Below are 8,386 nucleotides of genomic sequence, written 5' to 3' on the forward strand. Positions count from 1 at the left end.
TTTTCAAAAATCCAGAAAATTGGCTGAAAACGACTAAATATCAAGGACTCATTGGGCGAATCGCTCTGGAACTGAAATCAGAACGCTCACTCACATTTCCCCTATGTGAAACTCTGAAAAACGCAGGAAAAATGACTAAGTCCAAGAAAAAAATTTTTTCAACTTTTTTCAATTTTATCCCCGTGGGATATATATTCTACCCACACACATTTGGAACTCTCCTGGGGTACCCTCACACATATTATTCCCTCATTTAGTGGATATTTTCACAAAAAAGTGAAATTTTCAAAAATCCAGAAAATTGGCTGAAAATGACTAAATATCAAGGACTCATTGGGCGAATCGCTCTGGAACTGAAATCAGAACGCTCACTCACATTTCCCCTATGTGAAACGCTGATAAACGCAGGAAAAATGACTAAGTCCAAAAAAAAAAAATTTTTCAACTTTTTTCAATTTTACCCCCATGGGATATATATTCTACCCACACACATTTGGAACTCTCCTAGGGTACTCTCACATATATTATTCCCTCATTTAGTGGATGTTTTCACAAAAAAGTGAAATTTTCAAATATCCAGAAAATTGGCTGAAAACGACTAAATATCAAGGACTTATTGGGCGAATCGCTGTGGAACTGAAATCAGAATGCTCACTGACACTTCCCCTATCTGAAAGTCTGATAAACGCAGGAAAAATGTCTAAGTCCAAAAAAAAAAATTTTTCAACTTTCTTCAATTTTACCCCCGTGGGATATATATTCTACCCACACACATTTGGAACTCTCCTAGGGTACCCTCACACATATTATTCCCTCATTTAGTGGTTGTTTTCACAAAAAAGTGAAATTTTCAAAAATCCATAAAATTGGCTGAAAATGACTAAATATCAAGGACTCATTGGGCGAATCGCTCTGGAACTGAAATCGGAATGCTCACTGACATTTCCCCTATCTGAAAGTCTGATGAACGCCGGAAAAATTACTAAGTCCAAAAAAAATTTTTTTTCAACTTTTTTCAATTTTATCCCCGTGGGATATATATTTTACCCACACACATTTGGAACTCTCCTGGGGTACCCTCACACATATTATGCCCTCATTTAGTGGATATTTTCACAAAAAAGTGAAATTTTCAAAAATCCAGAAAATTGGCTGAAAACGACTAAATATCAAGGACTCATTGGGCGAATCGCTCTGGAACTGAAATCGGAATGCTCACTGACATTTTCCCTATCTGAAAGTCTGATGAACGCCGGAAAAATTACTAAGTCCAAAAAAATTTTTTTTTCGACTTTTTTCAATTTTATCCCCGTGGGATATATATTATACCCACACACATTTGGAACTTTCCTGGGGTACCCTCACACATATTATGCCCTGATTTAGTGGATATTTTCACAAAAAAGTGAAATTTTCAAAAATCCAGAAAATTGGATGAAAACGACTAAATATCAAGGACTCATTGGGCGAATCGCTCTGGAACTGTAATCGGAACGCTCACTGACATTTTCCCTATCTGAAAGTCTGATAAACAGAGGAAAAATTACTAAGTCCAAAAAAAAATTTTTTTTCAACTTTTTTCAATTTTATCCCCGTGGGATATATATTCTACCCACACACATTTGGAACTCTCCTGGGGTACCCTCACACATATTATTCCCTCATTTAGTGGATGTTTTTCACAAAAAAGTGCAATTTTCAAAAATCCAGAAAATTGGCTGAAAACGACTAAATATCAAGGACTCATTGGGCGAATCACTCTAGAACTGAAATCGGAATGCTCACTGACATTTCCCCTATCTGAAAGTCTGATGAACGCCGGAAAAATTGCTAAGTCCCAAAAAAAATTTTTTTCACCTTTTTTCAATTTTACCCCCGTGGGATATATATTCTACCCACACACATTTGGAACTCTCCTGGGGTACCCTCACAGATATTATTCTCTCATTTAGTGGATATTTTCACAAAAAAGTGAAATTTTCAAAAATCCAGAAAATTGGCTGAAAACGACTAAATATCAAGGACTCATTGGGCGAATCGCTGTGGAACTGAAATCAGAATGCTCATTGACCTTTACCCTATCTGAAAGTCTGATAAACGCAGGAAAAATGACTAAGTCCAAAAAAAAAAATTTTTCAACTTTTTTCAATTTTACCCCCGTGGGATATATATTCTACCCACACACATTTGGAACTCTCCTGGGGTACCCTCACACATATTATGCCCTCATTTAGTGGATATTTTCACAAAAAAGTGAAATTTTCAAAAATCCAGAAAATTGGCTGAAAACAACTAAATATCAAGGACTCATTGGGCGAATCGCTCTGGTACTGAAATCGAAACGCTCACTGACATTTCCCCTATGTGAAAGTCTGATAAACGCAGGAAAAATGTCCAAGTCCAAAAAAAAAAATTTTTCAACTTTTTTCAATTTTACCCCCGTGGGATATATATTCTACCCACACACATTTGGAAATCTCCTAGGGTACCCTCACACATATTATTCCCTCATTTAGTGGATGTTTTCACAAAAAAGTTAAATTTTCAAAAATCCAGAAAATTGGCTGAAAACGACTAAATATCAAGGACTCATTGGGCGAATCGCTCTGGAACTGAAATTGGAATGCTCACTGACATTTCCCCTATCTGAAAGTCTGATGAACGCCGGAAAAATAACTAAGTCCAAAAAAAAATTTTTTTCAACTTTTTTCAATTTTATCCCCGTGGGATATATATTCTACCCACACACATTTGGAACTCTCCTGGGGTACCCTCACACATATTATTCCCTCATTTAGTGGATATTTTCACAAAAAAGTGAAATTTTCAAAAATCCAGAAAATTGGCTGAAAATGACTAAATATCAAGGACTCATTGGGCGAATCGCTCTGGAACTGAAATCAGAACGCTCACTCACATTTATCCTATGTGAAACGCTGATAAACGCAGGAAAAATGACTAAGTCCAAAAAAAAAAATTTTTCAACTTTTTTCAATTTTACCCCCATGGGATATATATTCTACCCACACACATTTGGAACTCTCCTAGGGTACTCTCACATATATTATTCCCTCATTTAGTGGATGTTTTCACAAAAAAGTGAAATTTTCAAATATCCAGAAAATTGGCTGAAAACGACTAAATATCAAGGACTCATTGGGCGAATCGCTGTGGAACTGAAATCAGAATGCTCACTGACATTTCCCCTATCTGAAAGTCTGATAAACGCAGGAAAAATGTCTAAGTCCAAAAAAAAAATTTTTTCAACTTTCTTCAATTTTACCCCCGTGGGATATATATTCTACCCACACACATTTGGAACTCTCCTAGGGTACCCTCACACATATTATTCCCTCATTTAGTGGTTGTTTTCACAAAAAAGTGAAATTTTCAAAAATCCATAAAATTGGCTGAAAATGACTAAATATCAAGGACTCATTGGGCGAATCGCTCTGGAACTGAAATCGGAATGCTCACTGACATTTCCCCTATCTGAAAGTCTGATGAACGCCGGAAAAATTACTAAGTCCAAAAAAAATTTTTTTTCGACTTTTTTCAATTTTATCCCCGTGGGATATATATTCTACCCACACACATTTGGAACTCTCCTGGGGTACCCTCACACATATTATGCCCTCATTTAGTGGATATTTTCACAAAAAAGTGAAATTTTCAAAAATCCAGAAAATTGGCTGAAAACGACTAAATATCAAGGACTCATTGGGCGAATCGCTCTGGAACTGTAATCGGAACGCTCACTGACATTTTCCCTATCTGAAAGTCTGATAAACAGAGGAAAAATTACTAAGTCCAAAAAAAAAAATTTTTCAACTTTTTTCAATTTTACCCCCATGGGATATATATTCTACCCACACACATTTGGGGTACCCTCACACATATTATTCCCTCATTTAGTGGATATTTTCACAAAAAAGTGAAATTTTCAAAAATCCAGAAAATTGGCTGAAAACGACTAAATATCAAGGACTCATTGGGCGAATCACTCTAGAACTGAAATCGGAACGCTCACTGACATTTCCCCTATGTGAAAGTCTGATAAACACCGGTAAAATGACTAAGTTAAAAAAAAATTTTTTTCAACTTTTTTCAATTTTACCCCCGTGGGATATATATTCTACCCACACACATTTGGAACTCTCCTGGGGTACCTTCACACATATTATTCCCTCATTTAGTGGATATTTTCACAAAAAAGTGAAATTTTCAAAAATCCAGAAAATTGGCTGAAAACGACTAAATATCAAGGACTCATTGGGCGAATCGCTCTGGAACTGAAATCAGAACGCTCACTCACATTTCCCCTATGTGAAACTCTGATAAACGCCGGAAAAATTACTAAGTCCAAAAAAAAAAAAATTTCAACTTTTTTCAATTTTACCCCCGTGGGATATATATTCTACCCACACACATTTGGAACTCTCCTAGAGTACCCTCACACATATTATTCCCTCATTTAGTGGATGTTTTCACAAAAAAGTTAAATTTTCAAAAATCCAGAAAATTGGCTGAAAACGACTAAATATCAAGGACTCATTGGGCGAATCGCTCTGGAACTGAAATCGGAATGCTCACTGACATTTCCACTATCTGAAAGTCTGATGAACGCCGGAAAAATAACTAAGTCCAAAAAAAAATTTTTTTCAACTTTTTTCAATTTTATCCCCGTGGGATATATATTCTACCCACACACATTTGGAACTCTCCTGGGGTACCCTCACACATATTATGCCCTCATTTAGTGGATATTTTCACAAAAAAGTGAAATTTTCAAAAATCCAGAAAATTGGCTGAAAACGACTAAATATCAAGGACTCATTGGGCGAATCGCTCTGGAACTGAAATCAGAACGCTCACTAACATTTCCCCTATGTGAAACTCTGATAAACGCAGGAAAAATGACTAAGTCCAAAAAAAAAAATTTTTCAACTTTTTTCAATTTTACCCCCGTGGGATATATATTCTACCCACACACATTTGGAACTCTCCTGGGGTACCCTCACACATATTATTCTCTCATTTAGTGGATATTTTCACAAAAAAGTGAAATTTTCAAAAATCCAGAAAATTGGCTGAAAACGACTAAATATCAAGGACTCATTGGGCGAATCGCTCTGGAACTGAAATCAGAACGCTCACTCACATTTCCCCTATGTGAAACTCTGATAAACGCCGGAAAAATTACTAAGTCCAAAAAAAAAAAATTTTCAACTTTTTTCAATTTTACCCCCGTGGGATATATATTCTACCCACACACATTTGGAACTCTCCTAGAGTACCCTCACACATATTATTCCCTCATTTAGTGGATGTTTTCACAAAAAAGTTAAATTTTCAAAAATCCAGAAAATTGGCTGAAAACGACTAAATATCAAGGACTCATTGGGCGAATCGCTCTGGAACTGAAATCGGAATGCTCACTGACATTTCCACTATCTGAAAGTCTGATGAACGCCGGAAAAATAACTAAGTCCAAAAAAAAATTTTTTTCAACTTTTTTCAATTTTATCCCCGTGGGATATATATTCTACCCACACACATTTGGAACTCTCCTGGGGTACCCTCACACATATTATGCCCTCATTTAGTGGATATTTTCACAAAAAAGTGAAATTTTCAAAAATCCAGAAAATTGGCTGAAAACGACTAAATATCAAGGACTCATTGGGCGAATCGCTCTGGAACTGAAATCAGAACGCTCACTCACATTTCCCCTATGTGAAACTCTGATAAACGCAGGAAAAATGACTAAGTCCAAAAAAAAAAATTTTTCAACTTTTTTCAATTTTACCCCCGTGGGATATATATTCTACCCACACACATTTGGAACTCTCCTGGGGTACCCTCACACATATTATTCTCTCATTTAGTGGATATTTTCACAAAAAAGTGAAATTTTCAAAAATCCAGAAAATTGGCTGAAAACGACTAAATATCAATGACTCATTGGGCGAATCGCTCTGGAACTGAAATCAGAACGCTCACTCACATTTCCCCTAAGTGAAACTCTGATAAACGCAGGAAAAATGACTGAGTCCAAAAAAAAAAAATTTTTCAACTTTTTTCAATTTTACCCCCATGGGATATATATTCTACCCACACACATTTGGGGTACCCTCACACATATTATTCCCTCATTTAGTGGATATTTTCACAAAAAAGTGAAATTTTCAAAAATCCAGAAAATTGGCTGAAAACGACTAAATATCAAGGACTCATTGGGCGAATCGCTTTGGAACTGAAATCGGAACGCTCACTGACATTTCCCCTATGTGAAAGTCTGATAAACGCAGGAAAAATGTCTAAGTCCAAAAAAAAAATTTTTTCAACTTTTTTCAATTTTACCCCCGTGGGATATATATTCTACCCACACACATTTGGTACTCTCCTGGGGTACCCTCACACATATTATGCCCTCATTTAGTGGATGTTTTCACAAAAAAGTGAAATTTTCAAAAATCCAGAAAATTGGCTGAAAACGACTAAATAACAAGGACTCATTGGCCGAATCGCTCTGGATCTGAAATATGAACGCTTACTGACATTTCCCCTATCTGAAAGTCTGATAAAAGCCGGAAAAATTACTAAGTCGAAAAAAATTTTTTTTTCAACTTTTTGCAATTTTACTCCCGTGGGATATATATTCTACCCACACACATTTGGAACTCTCCTGGGGTACCCTCACACATATTATGCCCTCATTTAGTGGATATTTTGACAAAAAAGAGAAATTTTCAAAAATCCAGAAAATTGGCTGAAAATGACTAAATATCAAGGACTCATTGGGCGAATCGCTCTGGAACTGAAATCGGAACACTCACTGACATTTCCCCTATGTGAAAGTCTGATAAACGCAGGAAAAATGTCTAAGTCCAAAAAAAAATTTTTTTCAACTTTTTTCAATTTTATCCCCGTGGGATATATATTCTACCCACACACATTTGGAACTCTCCTGGGGTACCCTCACACATATTATTCCCTCATTTAGTGGATATTTTCACAAAAAAGTGAAATTTTCAAAAATCCAGAAAATTGGCTGAAAACGACTAAATATCAAGGACTTATTGGGCGAATCGCTCTGGAACTGAAATCGGAATGCTCACTGACATTTCCCCTATCTGAAAGTCTGATGAACGCCGGAAAAATAACTAAGTCCAAAAAAAAATTTTTTTCAACTTTTTTCAATTTTATCCCCGTGGGATATATATTCTACCCACACACATTTGGAACTCTCCTGGGGTACCCTCACACATATTATGCCCTCATTTAGTGGATATTTTCACAAAAAAGTGAAATTTTCAAAAATCCAGAAAATTGGCTGAAAACAACTAAATATCAAGGACTCATTGGGCGAATCGCTCTGGTACTGAAATCGAAACGCTCACTGACATTTCCCCTATGTGAAAGTCTGATAAACGCAGGAAAAATGTCCAAGTCCAAAAAAAAAAATTTTTCAACTTTTTTCAATTTTACCCCCGTGGGATATATATTCTACCCACACACATTTGGAAATCTCCTAGGGTACCCTCACACATATTATTCCCTCATTTAGTGGATGTTTTCACAAAAAAGTTAAATTTTCAAAAATCCAGAAAATTGGCTGAAAACGACTAAATATCAAGGACTCATTGGGCGAATCGCTCTGGAACTGAAATTGGAATGCTCACTGACATTTCCCCTATCTGAAAGTCTGATGAACGCCGGAAAAATAACTAAGTCCAAAAAAAAATTTTTTTCAACTTTTTTCAATTTTATCCCCGTGGGATATATATTCTACCCACACACATTTGGAACTCTCCTGGGGTACCCTCACACATATTATTCCCTCATTTAGTGGATATTTTCACAAAAAAGTGAAATTTTCAAAAATCCAGAAAATTGGCTGAAAATGACTAAATATCAAGGACTCATTGGGCGAATCGCTCTGGAACTGAAATCAGAACGCTCACTCACATTTCCCCTATGTGAAACGCTGATAAACGCAGGAAAAATGACTAAGTCCAAAAAAAAAAATTTTTCAACTTTTTTCAATTTTACCCCCATGGGATATATATTCTACCCACACACATTTGGAACTCTCCTAGGGTACTCTCACATATATTATTCCCTCATTTAGTGGATGTTTTCACAAAAAAGTGAAATTTTCAAATATCCAGAAAATTGGCTGAAAACGACTAAATATCAAGGACTCATTGGGCGAATCGCTGTGGAACTGAAATCAGAATGCTCACTGACATTTCCCCTATCTGAAAGTCTGATAAACGCAGGAAAAATGTCTAAGTCCAAAAAAAAAAATTTTTCAACTTTCTTCAATTTTACCCCCGTGGGATATATATTCTACCCACACACATTTGGAACTCTCCTAGGG

The sequence above is a fragment of the Phyllobates terribilis genome, unplaced genomic scaffold, assembly GCF_046119375.1.
Source record: "Phyllobates terribilis strain yellow unplaced genomic scaffold, ASM4611937v1 Scaffold_31__1_contigs__length_13893835, whole genome shotgun sequence".
Classification (NCBI taxonomy): Eukaryota; Metazoa; Chordata; class Amphibia; order Anura; family Dendrobatidae; genus Phyllobates; species Phyllobates terribilis.